Raw genomic sequence first — 9303 nt, 5'->3', positions numbered from 1 at the left:
TCTAAGTGTTGTAATTGGAAGAAGTGCTTGTAGAACATTGTTTCAATTATAGTGAAGAAAAATCTCCCAGATCAGCCGGGAGGCCTGGATGTAGTTTGCAAGTGGACACACAAACGAACCAGGATAAAAATCGTATTGCAGGATTTTTTCTTTCTCTCTTTCTCTCTTTATTGCATTTAATCGGTTAACTTGTATAGTAGTTTTAATTGCGATATTCTTTTTCTGTACTATACTGTTAATACTCTGATAAAATTGTAAGCTCTGTGTATTCATTTTAATATCGGTTAATTGTCGTGTAAGAAACTGAATCTGTTTGAGCTTTCTGTTTTGCTTTAATCGATTAAATCAATTGCGTTAATCGATTATACCTATTCTGTTAATCGATTAATCTGGGGTTATTTCAGCATTAAGTGTTGTTTTCGAAAAGCGGATATTCTAACCGCTACACATATTCAACCCGCCCTTCTAGGTGTATTTTAACCACTGATACCTAACACTTAGGTCCCAATCCTCATCTTCTTGAGGAGGAGTTTCGAGCTCAAAAGATTCTTTTACAAGCCTTAGTGGTGGAGGAGGATTTCTGGAGAGAAAAAGCTAAGCTCTCGTGGCATACCAGGGGTGATAGAAACACCAAATTCTTTCATAAGGTGGCTCAGATTAGACAAAAGTCCAAAGCTCTAACTATTCTAAAAGATGGAGACAAAATTCTATCTTCTCAGGATGAAATAGCTAATCATGCTTTGCTTTATTTCTCTGATTTATATGCTTTTGAAAATGGCTCTTCCTCTAATTCTTTAATTGCCTCTGTCATTCCTGTTCTAGTTAGTGAGGAGGACAATATCATGTTCTCTAGCTTGCCTTCTTTTGATGAGATTAAAGGTGTGGTGTTTGATATGAAAGGGGAGGGGGCTCCTGGGCCCTATGGGTTTGGTGGTTGCTTCTACCAGGCTTTTTGGGATATAGTTGGCCCTCAGGTTTGTGAGGCTGTCCTTTAGTTCTTCAGCAAGGGTTGGATTTTGCCTAATCTTAACTCTAATTCGATGGTGCTAATTCCTAAATTCCCTGGAGCTTTAAGAATTGAAGATTTCAGACCCATAGCTCTGGCCAATTTCCAACTAGAAATAATCACCAAGGTCATGGCTAATAGATTAGCCTTGATTGCTCCAAAAGTTATCTCTATTCAGCAGAGAGGTTTTATCGGGATAGGCATATACATGACTGCATCTGTATTGCCTCAGAAGCCATAAATCTTTTAGATTACAAGTCGTTTGGAGGGAACATGGCAATTAAGCTTGATATTAGGAAGGCTTTTGACACACTTGATTGGTGCTTTTTGTTGGACACACTCAGAAGTTTTTGTTTCGATGACAAGTTTGTCCATTGGGTTAAGATCATTCTTCAGTCTGCTAGGCTCTCCATCAATGTGAAGGGTCACTCTGTGGGGTTCTTCAAGTGTAAAAAGGGGTTAGGCAGGGTGACCCTCTTTCCCCCTGCTCTTCTGCCTTGCTGAGGAGGTTTTTAGTAGGGGAATCTCAAGGATGGTGCATCAGGGCCTTATCTCCCCTTTCACTAGGCCCTCTAACTTGGTCATCCCAAGCCATGTCCTTTATGCTGATGTTATTCTAATTTTTTGCAGAGGGTTAAAAGGAAGTCTGTTGGCCTTAACCAACTTGATTCAGGTTTATGCCCAAGCCTCAGGTTAGGTGGTTAACTTGAACAAGTGTAAATTCTACACTGGGCATGTCTCACCCAGGAAGATTGCTAATTTAGTTGCTATTCTTGGCTTCTCTACTGGTAGCCTAGCATTCAACTACCTGGGTGTTCCTATATTCAAAGGAAAGCCTAAAAAAATCCACCTCCAAGCAATTGCTGATAGAATCATCATTAAGCTGGCCTCTTGGAAAAGTTCCCTTCTATCCTTGATGGGCATAGTGGAGTTAGTTAGATCAATCATCCAAAGCATGTTAACATATAGCTTTCATGTCTACTCTTGGCCTGCCTCTCTACTCTCTTTACTTGACAAGTGCATCAGAAACTTTGTTTGGTCAGGTGACACTTCAGTTAGGAAAGTGGTAACAGTTTCTTGGCAGGTAGTTTGCTCTTCTTATAAGTCTGGTGGCTTGGGTTTGAAATCTCTAAAGACCTTAAATCAGGCAGCTCTTTTTAAGTTGGCTTGGGAAATGGCTTCTTCTGATCAGGAATGGGCTTTATTCTATAGGCAAAAATTTAAAGCTAGGCACAAAGCTAATCCTTTATATGTTAAATCTTCAATTTGGCCTGGGATCAGAAAAAATTGGTCTACTGTTTTGAACAACTCTGTTTGGATAGTTGGGAATGGCATGAATGTAAACTACTGGTGTGACAAATGGCTTTCTATTCCCTTAATTGAATCCCTAAGCATCCCCTCTACCTTGCACAATTATCTCATGGCCTCTGTGGCTGATTTCACTTTCCATTCGAAGTAGATTATTCCTAAGCCTATTGTTGAGAAATTTCCTAGCGTTGCTAGAGAAATAACTTGCATTGGTATTTCTCTTAAGCCTGATGTTCTAGCCTGAGAGAGCTCTAATGATGGGAAATTATCCCTCAAAGATGCTTTCTCTTTCTTAGCTTTTCCTACTAACCCAAGGAACTGGTGCAGGATGATATGGTCTGACTCTATCCCTCCCTCTACATCATTCACTACTTGGAGGTTGTTGCATAGAAAAATGCCAACTGATGATCAACTTCAAACAAGGGGCTGCAATTTGGCTTCTATGTGTAGCCTCTACAAAAATAATTCAGAGACCTCTAATCACTTATTCCTGGAATGTTATTTTGCTATTCTTCTTTGACAATAGCTAAGCTCAATCTTTCATACTCAACTTGATATTTCCTCTATGGAAACTATCTTCTCCAACTGTAATCAGCAGAGAAGTCCTCTTTTAAAAGGGGTGGTGGTGGCTTCCATTATTCACAATATTAACTTAATTTGGTTTTGCAAAAACCATGCTAGATTTGATGATAAATGGACTACAATAGACTAGGCTAAGATTAAGATCAAGTTTGCTATCTCTATGTCAGGAAACTCCTCCAAGCTTTGTGCTAATCACTCCCTGCAGGATTTCTATTTGCTTAGATCTTTAAATGTTCCCATCAATTACAATTTGGATCCTAAAATTATAGAGGTCTTGTGGGTTTCTCCTCTTCTTGGATGGACAAAGGTTAATACTGATGGGGCTTCTCATGGTGCTCCTGGTCCTTCAGGGGGGTGGCATTTTCCGTGATAATGATGGATCCTTCTTAGGGGATTTTTCTTCCTACTACAGCAGTCAGGATTGTTTGTATGCTGAGCTTCTGGCTGCAATTTCTGCAATAGGGATGGCTCACAGGAAAGGTTGCATTGCTCTTTGGTTGGAATGTGACTCGGCTATGGTGGTTGACATCTTTAATGGCAAGTTTCATGTGCCTTGAAAGCTGCTCAATAGATGGTATCGATGTAAGGCAATCCTGTCCTCCATGACATTCAAAGTCTCACACATATATAGGGAAGAAAACACGTGTGCCGACAAGCTTGCTTCTTTTGGAATTTATTCTAAGGTTGATAGTTGGCGGGATCATGCTCCAACCTTAATTAGGTAGGACATTCATAGGGAGAAACTTGGTCTTCCAAGTTTTAGATGCAAAAATTTGTATTAATTCTCTGCTCTTTGCTCTTTTTGTACTCCTGGTTTCCTTTTTAATATATTTCCTGGTGCTTTGCACCTAGCCTTAAAAAAAAGTGTATAAAAAATAACTACTTAGTACTTTAAAATAAGAACGTGAACCAACAAACACTTGACAGACACGAAGTGTCTGTCGCATACTAGTATATATAAAGGCAAAACATGTCTGAAGGTATTGAGGTGATTGATATATCTTTCATTTTTATTCTTATTCTATCACTAATAAAAGACAATCATGATATTTTAAATACACATATGATTACAAATAAGGAACTTGTAAATAAGAATGACAATATTTCTGTATCTGAATAAAATGGATAAACTTTTTATAAATAAGAATGACATTAGTAGTGATTCAAACATTATGTTTGGTAGCTTATATATAAAGGTAACACATGTGTAAAGAGTATGGACACAAAGAATGCAAAACCTTCATTTTCCACCAATATTTGATTTGGTATAGATGATTTAAGATTGATATCCACAAGAACTTTGGAAAAATGACCAAAAGTTCGGTTATTCTTTGCCTCATCTACTGATATTGGGATACATATACCCATGCTATTGAGAATATAATCCTTGGGCTCCAGTATTCTTGAGGGAGTCCCACATTTTTAACCTAACATTAGCAATGTGACAACCTCTACAAGCTTGGGTTGAAGTCTGGTTTCCATAAGAATAGGCGAAGGAATCCTGGTTTGAGGTTCCAGGAACCTGTGGCACACATAGATCTCATGTCTTCCATAGTTGAGAAAGAAAATTCATAGAATCCCTTCCCCAAGGATATCATATTCCACTTCCCAATCATGCCCATAATGTAGTTAATTTAGATTTTAACTCTGCATATTTAATGGGAATATCTCGAGAATAAGCCTACCATGGAGATGATTCTTACATCTTTGAAGACCTGATAGGTAGTCATCCTCTAGAATTTTTGTGGCTATTGCATCTCCTTTGATGTAGGGTTATGGAAGTTGGGAGACAACAATGTCACAAGTGTCTTCATTGCTTGTGCAAAGGATTTTCTTGTTTGATGAGTAGGAACTTTTGTGGAAGTTTCAGAAGTTCCACCTAGAAAAGACCAAGATATGAAAGGCTCAGTTGGCATGATGTTGATGATGAAGATCTATGCCCAAGAAATTTGGAGATTTCGTTCCAAGAAGATAGGAGATGTTCCAAGAAAGTTGGAGATATTCAAACCCTAGCAAAGCTGCCATATTCAAACCCCTTATCTTTGCAATGTTAAATTGCTAACCAAAATCCCAATATAGATAATATACTTAACTATATAAGAGTTAAGTTCTTCTTGTCTACATTTCCACTCAAACCCTAATTCCAAATCTATGTACTTTCCACACCAACACAATAGTCAACAACAAAAGGATTGCAATTGAGATATTTCTAAATTAAAACATTTCCACAAACAATAAAAAAAAATAATAAAACAAACTATAAAATACAACAAATAAGCAATTAGAAATATAAAAAAAGTATCACAAATTCATTTAGTAATGATTCTTACACACCAAGGGACCTCAGAAGTACTAAAAACTAATGTTTTAGTCAGTTTAGTAACTCATAAAATAAAGCTTTATGTCTAAAAACTTTACACACAATATAAAAGTTTACGACCCACAAAACATACCTCTATGCTTAATAGTCTATGCTCATGAAATTTAGTTAAGTCAAATGTACTAATCACCAATGTATTGGTCATATTAGTAGCTTATTAAAATTGTTCTATATCTAGCAACTAAAATAACAAGATGAAGATATATGATTTATTAATCATACATCTATGTCTAGTAGTCTATGTTAACAAATTTGAGAGTTATTCGATGCTCATATGAATTTAAGTCTAACAATCATATTAACATAGACACACATGTGACATATTAGCATAAATCTGCATATAGAATTATATTAATAAGATGAACTCCTAATTTAGGCTCTTAGAACTAGAATTCCTTCATGAGTTCATAAATCCAAAAAATCATATAAAGGAGGTTGTCAATCTCCGAAGATACATTAAGCAAAAGACAAGCAACTCATAAAAATCAATGCATAACAATTGAGCATAAAATTGAATTCATGTATTATACACTAAGTGAGTATTACATCCAATCACAGCAAGGGAAAACATAGCTAATGTTTTTATGAAAGACTATAGCAAAAATAAAAAAGAAAATACAACCCAAAAGAGAAGGGATAGCTCCTCCATAAGCATATAACTCCTCTAATCTTTCTCCCTTGTGTTTACATATGGTTTCCAGCCTATACTAGTCTAGAAGCTAATTTAGGGAAATAAAAAATATTATAAATATCACTGAAATAGTACATGAGAACAACTTTGTATCCTTACAAATTGACTTTCGATCCCTTTTTATCAAATTGATTATTTTAATGTTTCATTAGGCTTAGGGGAATTGTGCTAAGTATACCTCTACATTTGACATGATCTTTCACCTAGCCAAGTTGTGCTTGGCGCAGCGTATAAAGTAAGTGTATATGTGCGTAGCGTGACTCCTACGTAGGGCGTAGGTCAGCTGATATCGGATAAAGTTGACTTTTGATCGCTTGGCATCAATCCTTGCTCAGTTATATTCTTTAAGTCATAAATTGACATGAAAATTCAAATAATAGAATTAGAGCAATAAATCATCAAAATGTCAAATATGAAAAACACCACATTAGCTTTTAAATTCGAAATATGTTAAATTAACTTTATGAATTATGATAATTTTCACACCTAACATTATTCTAAATAACTGACCTTGAAATTATAATTTCTGATCAAACCATTTAGTATCGGATTTAAATCTTATATTTGTTTTTCCATTTTGTATATTCTTCAATTAGAATGGAGCAATTCCTAGAATTTTCGTTGAGCAAAGAAGGTCATGTACTTAAATAATTTGCATCTAAATATTATAAATAAATTGAACAAAATATTCTCAATTTCTTTGTAATCTTTATATGCCAATTATGTGAGTTCACATACAAGTGAAATACAAGCAGCGGTATTGTTTGCGTAGACTCGCCATTTTTTTAACAAAGTCTAACAAGCGATGGTGGTGATTGACCCAATCGATAGGAAATAAAAGTTATAGTGGCAAATGAGTGGTATAGAGAGTGAATATAAATATGATTATATAGAGAACTTTGAGTGAACATAGAACTTTGAGTGAACATTAATTGTGATAGAGGGATACATCAACGATGGTAGTGATGGCATTAGCGATGACAGTGCACAAAAGCTCAAAGAATGAAGAGTGATACTGATGGAAAGGGTTACAGAGTATGAAGTGAGAGAGCTTCATTATGTTCGATGTTTAGGGAAAGATAGTTTTATTCTTTATCTTAGTGTGAAATAAGATTTTCTACATGGGTGGGGAGTGGTCCAATTTAAAGAATTTATAAAAAAATATTTTTCAAATTGGGTGACTAAGCGTCCGATGTCGAAACTTTCCATATCGATTAGACAAAATAATTGATTTTGAAAATATATTTCGTACAGATTGGAAGCCACCCGATTTCATTTATTCTAAAATATTTACAAAAATATCACTATCTCATTATTTAAATTGGTGATAATACACCAAATTTACAATCCATATATTTTAAAATGCCTCTTTTGCTTTAGTGTGATTCTTGGATTATATTTTATAATCAGTGCCCATGATAATTATATTTAATAATCAGTGATGAAATTATATTTGGCTTTCGAAACAACAATAGAGTAGTGAGTATTGTTTCTAGAATAGGTGAGGAAAATGGTATGAGTAATGGGGTCTGATGAGATTATTTTCTAAAACAATTTTTTTTAATTGATCATATAAAGGTACACAATTATATGACAATATTTAATCCTTTATTTTTTAGAGTAGAAGTTAACTATAGCTTATTTTCTTAAACACCTAATTTGACTTCATGAAATCAGATTGAAACATCTTATATAATTTCGACTAGTTATTAGTTATTACTAAGCTCAACTACTCCAATATTTTTTTCTATAAGCACTCATGAAATAAGCATTTTATAAAGGAAAAACTTATGATAAAAAAGTGAAAGACTTATCCAAACATTTGCAGAAACTTCAGTCATAAAACTACAACTATATAGTATATGTATACTTATTGAACAAGTAATATGAGCTTCTTATAATTTGTTGATAGTATTGTATTTATTTGTTGGGGCTATTGATTTTGATTTATCGTAGATGCTGAAATGGTACAAAGTTTGGATATCAAATGTGGCAGGAGTGTTTTCTTTGATTGTTGGATTGATTCTGTGGGTTGCAACCATCCTAAGCATTAGGCAAAAATTCTTTGAGCTCTTCTTCTATATTCAATATTTCTACATTCTCTTCATTTTTTCTTCATATTTCATGTTGGCATTTCCTATGCTTGCATTATGCTCCATGGTTTCTACCTCTTCTTGGTTGATTGTTACCTAAGATTTCTATAGTCAAGACACCAAGTTCGTCTTCCTCCTGCTCGTGTTTTGCCATGTCAAGTTGTTGAACTCAATTTCCTTAAGGACCATGGTAATTATCCTATGTATATTAATGTAATCTTTACTTAGTAACCTAAGAAATTCCTTACTTTTTTTATTTGGAAATATATTTTAGAGCTAATATTATATATTTTTAGCAAAATTAACTTATAATCCAACAAGTATTATATTCACAAATATTCCTAGCATAGCCAAACTACAATTGCATCCATTTACCATTACTTCTAACAATACCATGGAACCAGAAAAGTTAAGTGTTGTCATCAAAACTGAAGGAAATTGGTCTCAAAAGCTTTACAAACTCCTTTCACCCCCTCTTCAATAGATTGCCATGGTGTATTTGTTGAAGGCCCTTATAGACATGCATCAACCAATTATCTAAGGTAAAAATATTAGAAGATAATAGGAGTCATTAACTTTTGCTTAAATAAGTACTTTGATGTCCACATAGTAACTAATTATATTTTTTAACTAGGTATGACACTCTTGTGTTGATAAGTGGAGGAAGTGGCATCACCCCTTTTATCTCTATGGAGTTAATATTTATGAACACTACTTGTTGTGCAATGACTCATATATCTAGATAACAACAATACAAGTTATGAGCTTGAGCTGGTGTAAAGGGGTTGGGGTAGAGGGCTATATATATTGATATTATGTAAACCTAATGTAACAAGGAGAAGAATAATAAAACACTAATCCTTATTCTCTAATAATATATAGTGGTAGCCGCTCAACGCTCCCGGGAATTGGCCGAACCTCGTTACCAAATCTCTTGTGTTATTTTCTTGTCTCTATACTCTTTACTCTTTGATTGTTCGCTTGTTCCCAACAATTGGTATTAGATGGCTCTTAACCCAGGTGCCAAATTTGAGGTGGGGAAGTTCGATGGAACTGGTAATTTTGGATTGTGGCAAAGGAGGGTTAAGGACGTGTTGGATCAACAAGGTCTATCAAAGGCGCTGCGTGAGAATAAACCAGAGAGTATGGATCAACTGGATTGGGAAGAGTTGAAGGAGAAGGCTGCGGGAACTATACAGCTCTGTCTATTAGATGAGGTGATGTATCATGTTATGGATCTGAC

The 9303-nt window shown here is 34.9% G+C and overlaps 1 pseudogene; it reads left to right on the top strand.

Moving 5' to 3' along the window:
• Nucleotides 1041–9303, top strand: part of LOC109356246 — an 11018-nt pseudogene continuing 2755 nt past the window's right edge.

This window comes from Lupinus angustifolius, chromosome LG09 (genome assembly GCF_001865875.1).
Source record: "Lupinus angustifolius cultivar Tanjil chromosome LG09, LupAngTanjil_v1.0, whole genome shotgun sequence".
Taxonomy (NCBI): domain Eukaryota; kingdom Viridiplantae; phylum Streptophyta; class Magnoliopsida; order Fabales; family Fabaceae; genus Lupinus; species Lupinus angustifolius.
The sequence above is the reverse complement of the archived record's forward strand: the minus strand, read 5'-3'. Positions and strand labels throughout refer to the sequence as shown.